This window comes from Leucoraja erinacea, chromosome 32 (genome assembly GCF_028641065.1).
Source record: "Leucoraja erinacea ecotype New England chromosome 32, Leri_hhj_1, whole genome shotgun sequence".
In the NCBI taxonomy this organism is placed as follows: domain Eukaryota; kingdom Metazoa; phylum Chordata; class Chondrichthyes; order Rajiformes; family Rajidae; genus Leucoraja; species Leucoraja erinaceus.
In genome coordinates, this window is record NC_073408.1 from 14,376,097 (window position 1) to 14,384,354 (window position 8,258).

Here is an 8,258-nt window from a genome sequence, read left to right on the forward strand (position 1 = left end):
AATTGAGAAAGGTTATTGGCCAAAAGTTAACCTGCACATTGCTAAAATCTAACAGGGATGTTCAAATGACACAAACTCACACAGTACTGTATACAATTGCACTTCTTATCAGTCAACTATTGCTTGCATCTTAAGCAGGTCTCCTTCCTCACCACCACTGATCCAGTTCAACAGAACCATCGAATAATCTTGAAAAACTTTCAGGGGCTAACTTTCTGCCTCTTTCTTTTTTATTTTTTATATTTGCCAGTTTTTCTGATCTTACTATCTATTTTTACTTTTTCCTCTTCTCATTGTTTTCTTTTTCTTGTCTTGCCTTTTAACATTGGTTCTGGATTACGGTATTACCACCCATTAGGTTCCACTGTACTGTTTTGTACTGTATTAACTTCTAATAAATAAAATAATTTAAAAAAAAAACAAAAAAAAAAAACTATTAAGCTTGCAGCCTTCCTCACCACCACTGATCCAAACAAACCATCAAATCTTGAACTTTCATGGCAACTCTTTGATTAATTGCCAGTCTGATTTGCATTTACTTCTCATGGCCTTTGTTGGTTCTGAAGCCACCCATTAGGCCAAATGGTGTAGGAAAAGTATAACCGTGAATTCAATGTCATGCCATTGGGGTGTAAGCTACCCAAGCAGAACATTAGGTGCTGTTCTTTCACTTAGTACGTGGCCTCACTCTTGTGATGGAGGAATGTATGGGCAAAATCTGGACTCTTGTTTTATGCCAACACTGGAGTAATTGGCCAAATAACCTCCACAATTTTATGAAACATTCAGTACTGTTAATCAAAATGGTATTTCAAATATGCAAAATCTATTTTAAATAACAGGCTAAAAATGAGGCGCAAATAACAAAGGGGTGACAGGTGGTACTTTCGAAGCTTTGTTGAAGCTGCCCTTGTGACTAATGCCGTTTCTTTTTCACTGTTCTGATTGAGATGGTCCACAGCCAGCAATACATTACAGGAATTCTATTGCGCATCAATTGCAGCCTCTGCTCCAAGACATCATCTATGTTGAACCTCAGTCGTATCTTCAACTAAATTGTACCACGGACAGTAATCCAATATCCACGGTCATCTGGATGAAATCGGGAGAGCAAACTGAAAGGATACAATTGACTATTGGATTAAGTCATTCAAATCTGCAGAAAGAGAAGATCGATGATTCCTTCAATGGAAAGTATATCTGCAGAGCTTACAATTCATATGGCGCCAAAGAATCTTCTGTGAGAGTATACGTGACATCAGATTGGAAAAGTAAGTACCGTTATATCGGTCAAATACACAATATTTTTCTAATTTGTTAATTTATAGAGGGGTGATGTGCAAAATCAGGCTCCTGTAACAACTGAGGCTCCTGCCAAATCATTGATATTCTACACTACGGTCTTTCCAGTAAGCAGAATGACAATACATGATTACAATCGAGCCATCCACACTGTACAGATAGATGCATGATAAAGGGAATAGTGTGAATATATTTAGTGCAAGATTAAGTCCAGTAAAGTCTGATAAAAAATAGTCCAAGGGCACAGCACATTTGGAAGAAATGAGACTCCTCCTAATAGACAAACAAGACCAATTCTTAATGAGTTGGTCCCCATTTAATGGTTTCTTGGATTCATGTGGAGCTACAGTATCGTGAAAATTAAAAGTTTCAGGTATGGGTGAAAGACGATCGAGAACATAAAAAATCATCTCCTTGTGGCGATTGAATAAACTCCCTCCTGCTTTCTCTCCTCACTTATTTATTTTCTTCACTATTTTCTTTATCTGCCTTTTACTCACGCACACTAGCCTATCCTTCACTCTTCACTACCTCTTTTTCCTTTTTTCTCTTCTTACTTTTCTCTTTAAAAAAAAAGGAAGTTGTACAGAGAATGTAATATGTTAACATAATTTTGGGTACCTGTAGAGAGGTACCACTGTATTGTACTTACTTCTAATAAATAAAATTATATATAAAAAAAAAAAAAAATTGTCCAAGGGTCTCCAATGAGGTAGATGGTAGCTTAGGATTGCTACCTAGTTGTTGATACGAAGGCTCAGTTGCCTGATTTTGCCTTTGTGAATCATACATGAAGCAGCCTGAATTGCATTCATCTATATGACCATCCACATTTCAGAGGGTAAGCACATTGTGGATGGAATGAATTAAATTCAATGAGAACAATCGAACATTGAAATTACAAATTAACATGTCTAGCCTAACGTGTTAGTGAGAACACAATTAATGGTATTTTTTAAAATATTCTAACGTGGTCAGATACGTCAGCTATTAAAAAAGAGTATATCACAATGTCTGTGCCAAACATGATGCCAAGTTAAACTGATCTCATCTGTCTGTACAAGATCCATATCCCTCCATCCCCTGCATATCCACGTGCCTATCCAAAAGCCTCTATCGTAGCTGCCTCCACCACAAGCCCTGGCAGTGTGTTCCAGGCCCCCGCCACCACCATCACATTGTGCCAAAAAAAACTTGCCCCTCGCTTCTCCAATAAACTTTCCCCCTCTCACTTTATGCCAACATTATACAACAAGTATACGGGGCTTAACTGCAATTTGAATGGATTGGAGTAAATCAATAACATTTGGATTCTTCCAATGAGTCTTGATTTTCTGATGCCCAGACCACAATCTGACAGCACCTCCTTCACAATAATTGTCAATATCAGTGCCCTGCAAGGATGCTTTCTCAGACCCTTACTGTACTCCCGATACACTAATGACTGTACGGCCAAATTCGGTTCAAAGTCCATCCACAAATTTGCAGATGACACCAGTGTGGTGGGCTGGATCATGAACAATGATAAGAAAGAAAGGAAATAGAGTACTTAGTAAAATTGTGTTAGGAAAATATGGACAGAAGTCTACACATATTGACAATAACTTCTCCCTCAATGTTTGCAAGATGAGCGAGCTAGTTATCAATGTCTGAAAGTGTGGTGCAAAACATGGCCCGAATCACCATCAATGAAGTAGAAATGGTTGAGATCTTAAATTGTCTTGCCTTTAATATTATTAATTCAATGACTCTGATAATATAATATTATTTAATGACTCTTACAAACTTCCACAAAAGCACCATAGAAAGCCTACTGTTGGGTTGCAACACAGCTTGGTTTGGGAGCAGTTCTACCCAAGGCTGCAAGAAATTGCAGAGAATAGTAGATGTAGCCCAGACCATCATACAGTCCAGACTTCCCACCATTGATCCCATCTACACTACACTCTGCCTCAGAAAAGCAGCCAAAATAATGTAAACTTTGGCATCCTTCTTCACAGTCCGTGACCCCAGCAATCTTGATATCATCTGCAAACTAACTATAACCATATAACAATGACAGCACGGAAACAGGCCATCTCGACCCTTCTAGTCCGTGCCGAACACGTATTCTCCCCTAGTCCCATGTACCTGCGCTCAGACCATAACCCTCCATTCCTTTCTCGTCTATATAACTATCCAATTCCAACTATCATGGGCTTTGTTTATGAAACTGATGTGCTACATTGCTGAGAACTATATTCTGCACTTTGCATCTTCTCCTTTGCTTTATTTACTGTGCTTGAGTTTGATGTGATTGTATTTATGTGCAGCATATCGGATCTGGTTTGATATCATCCAAAACAAAGCTTTTCACTGGACATTGGTAAACATGGCAATAAGAGATCTAACCCTAGATGGGCTGGTACAATCCTATCTCACAAATTATGGCATGGAGAATCTACAGCAGCATAAATGAGAAATGAATTTGCAATTCATGATATAAATACTGTACTGAATCGGTACGCAAGGAAGGCAATTTAACTGATATTTGCTAGCGTTCTTTTATACTGATGCAAACCATAAGAAACCCTATTTTTTGTTGTCTTACAGGTCATTTCCCTGTCCGATTTGTAACGGTGCCCATCTTCGTGACGACTGTGATTTTGTTACTGCTCTGCTGCAGGAAAGGTAAATTAACTGGTAACCAAACTAATGTGAAGCAGAAGTTTTAATAGCTGTTAACATTCACCACTTAGGTAGACACAAAATGCTGGAGTAACTTGGCGGGACAGGCAGCATCTCTGGAGAGAATGAATGGATAACATTTCAGGTCGAGACCCTTCTTCAGACTGTTCATCAGCATTTTATGTCTCCAGAGATGCTGCCTGTCCCGCTGAGCTACTCCAGTATTTTGTGTATACCTACGATTTAAATCAGCATCTGCAGTTATTTCATACCATTCCCTGCTTGATGTGATTATTTATTTAAGTAAAATAATTTGGAATGACAAAATAATTCAAGGTACGATACCTATGGAATAAAGTATTCCTGCGATGGTGAGCACCATTATTATAGTTGAATAGAGTGTGGCAACATGCAATACTCAGAGAGATGGCCCTACAAAAATGATGGATGAGCATTCTACTCAGTGTAGAACAGTTGTCAAATTAAGTGATAATTTGAAAGGTTGATGGTAAAATTAAATATTAATCATGCAGAAAGTTGCAGATAATGGGCTGATTTTTGAAATGCAGAGATTTAAACTAGAAAATTATGATTGAAAGAAGGAAATTGAAATCAACAAGCTGATCTTGCATGACATTGAAAAGTCACTAAGAGGAAGGATTCTTAAATGGAATTTCCCTGGTGAAAATTTGGAACAATCAGCAAGGTTATACAAATAGCAGCAGTCAGCAGGATTGTGAAGGTGAAGGATTCTGGTGTGTTATTGCATCACTGTAAACAAAAAGCACCACACATGTACTTGTCCAAATGCATTTTATAGCAACATTTCAAAAACATTTGAACAGGTAAAGAGGTTGGAAATGTTTAGAGGAATCTGGGCCAGGCAATTGGGACTACCTTGATGGGACATCTTGGTCAGCATTGATAGGTCGGGCTGAAGAGCCTGTTTCCATGTTTTACGACTATCAATAAATGTGTCAAAGCATTGAATAAAACAAATGTTCTATATAATGAAAATCAGATTCCAGATGAAAAAAATGACGTATGGGAGAATTTCCCTAATAATATGTCCTTTTTATTGTATAGATCGGGACTGCTTGTGCAAATGGAGGTAAGCCTTAAAATAGCATTTTATCCTTTTTATATAAATGATGGATGAACAATTTTTCTCCAATAATATGCATTAAGTAGTAAGCAAGTTTTCAACAGCAAGGAGGTAATCTGCAATGTGGATTTGAGGAACTCAGACTCAGGCTACAGTGAAAAGCTAACTAGTGAGCAGAAAGACAATACATGATTACTATCAAGCCATCCACAGTGTATAGATACACAATAAGGTGAATAAGGTTTAGTGTAAGACAAAATGCTTTTAACAGCAGGTTTTGGCTGAACCACAGGTGAGAGAAGCCCATGGGGCTGGACAGAGAACATTGCAACAGCCCCATCTGAAAATAAAAAAGATTCAGATGAGAGATTTGTCAGATCACGGGCTAAGGTCAGCAGCGGCAGGTGCAAATAGCGAGTAATTATTTTACGGCCTTGATGATGGACAGCAGATGGAATTCAGAAAATGTACCAAAAGTTGCAAGCATTCACATTCACACAAGCTGCACATTACACAAGAACACATGCAGGCCATTGGTCCCTTGCACCAGTTCAACTCTTCAATACGATCATTGACTTGATCTTTTATCTCAATACAACTTTCCTGCATATCCCTTATTATCCCCAAAATCTCCCCATCTCTCTCTCAACTGGCTGAGCCTCCACCCAGGTAAGAATTCCAAAGACCTCTATCCTCAAGGTGAAGGAATTTCTTCTCCTTCCTGTCCAGAAAGGTGACCTCTTTATTGTGGTTCAGAACATGCTCGTCTTGGGAAACATCATCCTCACTTTCCCATGATAATAACTTTTAAATTCCTCATGATAATAGGTTTTCTTTTCAGAAGTTCCTCAATGCATTGGTATCACAATGCAGGGTTATGGTATGATGCAGGCATACTAGGAAAAAAAAGTTGTTACGGACTTGTGGGGCCGAGAGTTTCCGTGCTGTAATTGTTATATGGTTATATGGTTATAGGTATAGGCCCAGTCTGCTTAATGTCTCCTCATGACAATGCCACCATTCCATGAATCAATTACTCTCCCTTCATCACGCAAATCCTTTCTTGGATTGGGAAACCAGACCAGTACATAATATTTCAGATGCAGTCCCACCAGACTCGTATGCAATTGGAACCAAATGTGTCTAATCTGGTTGTACTCAGATTCCCTTGCAATTAAAGCATTTTGTAATTGCATTTAACTTCCGATGTTTCATTTATATACACATCCGGGTCATGCTGAGAAAACTGGAGGTAAACTGGGAGTAACATGGCCAGATGTGCATAGCAGATAAAAAGAATGATAAAATGGAGATAAACTGGATATCTTCACAGTGTCCAAAATTGATCCTGAGGAATCACTTGAAAGAAGTTTCAGAAGATAAATCATAGAATATGGGCTTGCCTTTGTCATTCTTTATAGTTGAAAATGCATTAAACTTTGAGTAAAATTTGCTTGTACTGATGTTCAAATTGGTAAATAACCTAAAAAAGTAAATGGATTGTGTGGAGTGACAGAGTGGGTTGTGTTTGAGGAAGAAGCTGAGAATAATCACTGGATTTATATTCCTGGGTGCTTCTTAATTGAGAATCACAGAATAATTTTGGAACTTATTCCTCACAACTTTGCTATTTTTCTTTCTCATTAGGAACTCAAAGCAACACAGGAACCAACGCCGATTGGCCAAAAGTGACTCTTCGGAAAATGTTAACAGCCAAAAAGAGATCATAGCTATTTCTGAATTCTGAGCACATGATAGTTTTACAGAGGCCAGTTGGATCTTTCTGCTAAGCTCTCTTGTAGAAACCCAATTTCGTGGTGTATCCTTGAAAAAATTATTTATATCTTGAGGAACAAGAGGATTTCTCTTTACACTTCCATCCCCCACCAGGTCTCATGGCCCCCACTTTTTCCTTGAACAGAGCCCAATCCATTTCCCCTCCACTAACATTCCTCTCCACCTGGTAGAATCTTTCCATTCTTAATTACATCTTTTTTGAATCCTTGCACTTTCTTCAAGTTAAATTTGTCGCCATGTGCTCCACCAATGCCTGCCCTTTTGTTGGTTACATCGAACAGTCTTTGTTCTCTGGCACCCCAACTCATTCTCGGCAATCTGAGAATTGTCCACACCCAAAATGTTGCCTATCCATCTTCTCCAGTGATGATGCCTGACCTGTTGGGGTGCTCCAACACTTTGTGTCTTTTTTTTTAACAAGTGGATTTCATTTTCTTTACTAAATGTAACTTATCCATTCACCCCAATCTATTGGTCCCCCACAAATAAATAATTTTCTCATGAGCTTGTGCTCTCAGCTGAAAGGTAATAAAGCAATGGCTTATTCTTCATGGATAGCTTTAGCTAATTTTTTTTAAACTTTATATCAAGAGCCAATAAACTTCCAAGAGGTGATGGATCTAAATGAGCTGACATTTTGTGTTTGAAGTTATTACCACAGATTGGCTAAAAAGTACTTGCAACAGACCTTCAGACGTTGATATCTGAAATTGACATTTGGTATATTTGTTTGACCATTTTCCTGATCTCTCCCACCCCCTGCTCCTTCTCACTGAGATGGTTCCATTAGGTCTATCTGCATTGGCTGGAATTGTTTACAAAGGTTAACAAGCTTCCATTGCATTCAACAGCCTGTGTCTGCTTCCTGCGATTAAAAGAAACCATAACATTTACCAGGTTTTCTTTGTTTCCAGCTTAATATTTGACCCAGACAAATTAATCCGTTACTTCCTTATCGTTACTTGTTCCAGGACATTAATTATCCTGAAACTGTTAGATACAAATGGGAAGATACTGGGCTGTGTTGCTGAGTAAAAAAGCCAATTATTCCCATTATCAGTTTACAAAGCAAAGTGACAAACAAAATCAACTAAATTGTTATACGACTAGTTTTGGCGAGTCGAGACTTTTGGGTGCATGAAAAGTTCTTTATTTTAGAACACAAACAATGAGTCACGCGAGTCGAATAAGACAGCCAAAAATAATGTTGCTTCCACAAGTGTAGACACCAGACTGGCAGTTACTGACAGTTAAATCAAAAAAACAAACTTCCAATAGAACACCCGCTGACGGAGATCCGCCAACACCGCCGGGGTGTCTTCTGGGTGCCCTCGAACCGCATGGAGTAAATCCCCGGGCACGCGCAAAGCCGAGTCGTGGACCAATT

At 38.6% G+C, this 8,258-nt stretch overlaps 1 long non-coding RNA gene across 1 annotated transcript; it reads left to right on the forward strand.

Annotated features, from left to right (window-relative positions):
• Positions 1 to 461: 461 nt before the first annotated feature.
• LOC129712207 (uncharacterized) lies at positions 462 to 8,032 on the forward strand. The gene is made up of 3 exons (XR_008726012.1): positions 462 to 3,972; positions 5,056 to 5,080; positions 6,722 to 8,032. It is a non-coding gene; the product is annotated as an uncharacterized LOC129712207 (long non-coding RNA).
• The last annotated feature ends 226 nt before the right edge of the window (positions 8,033 to 8,258 follow it).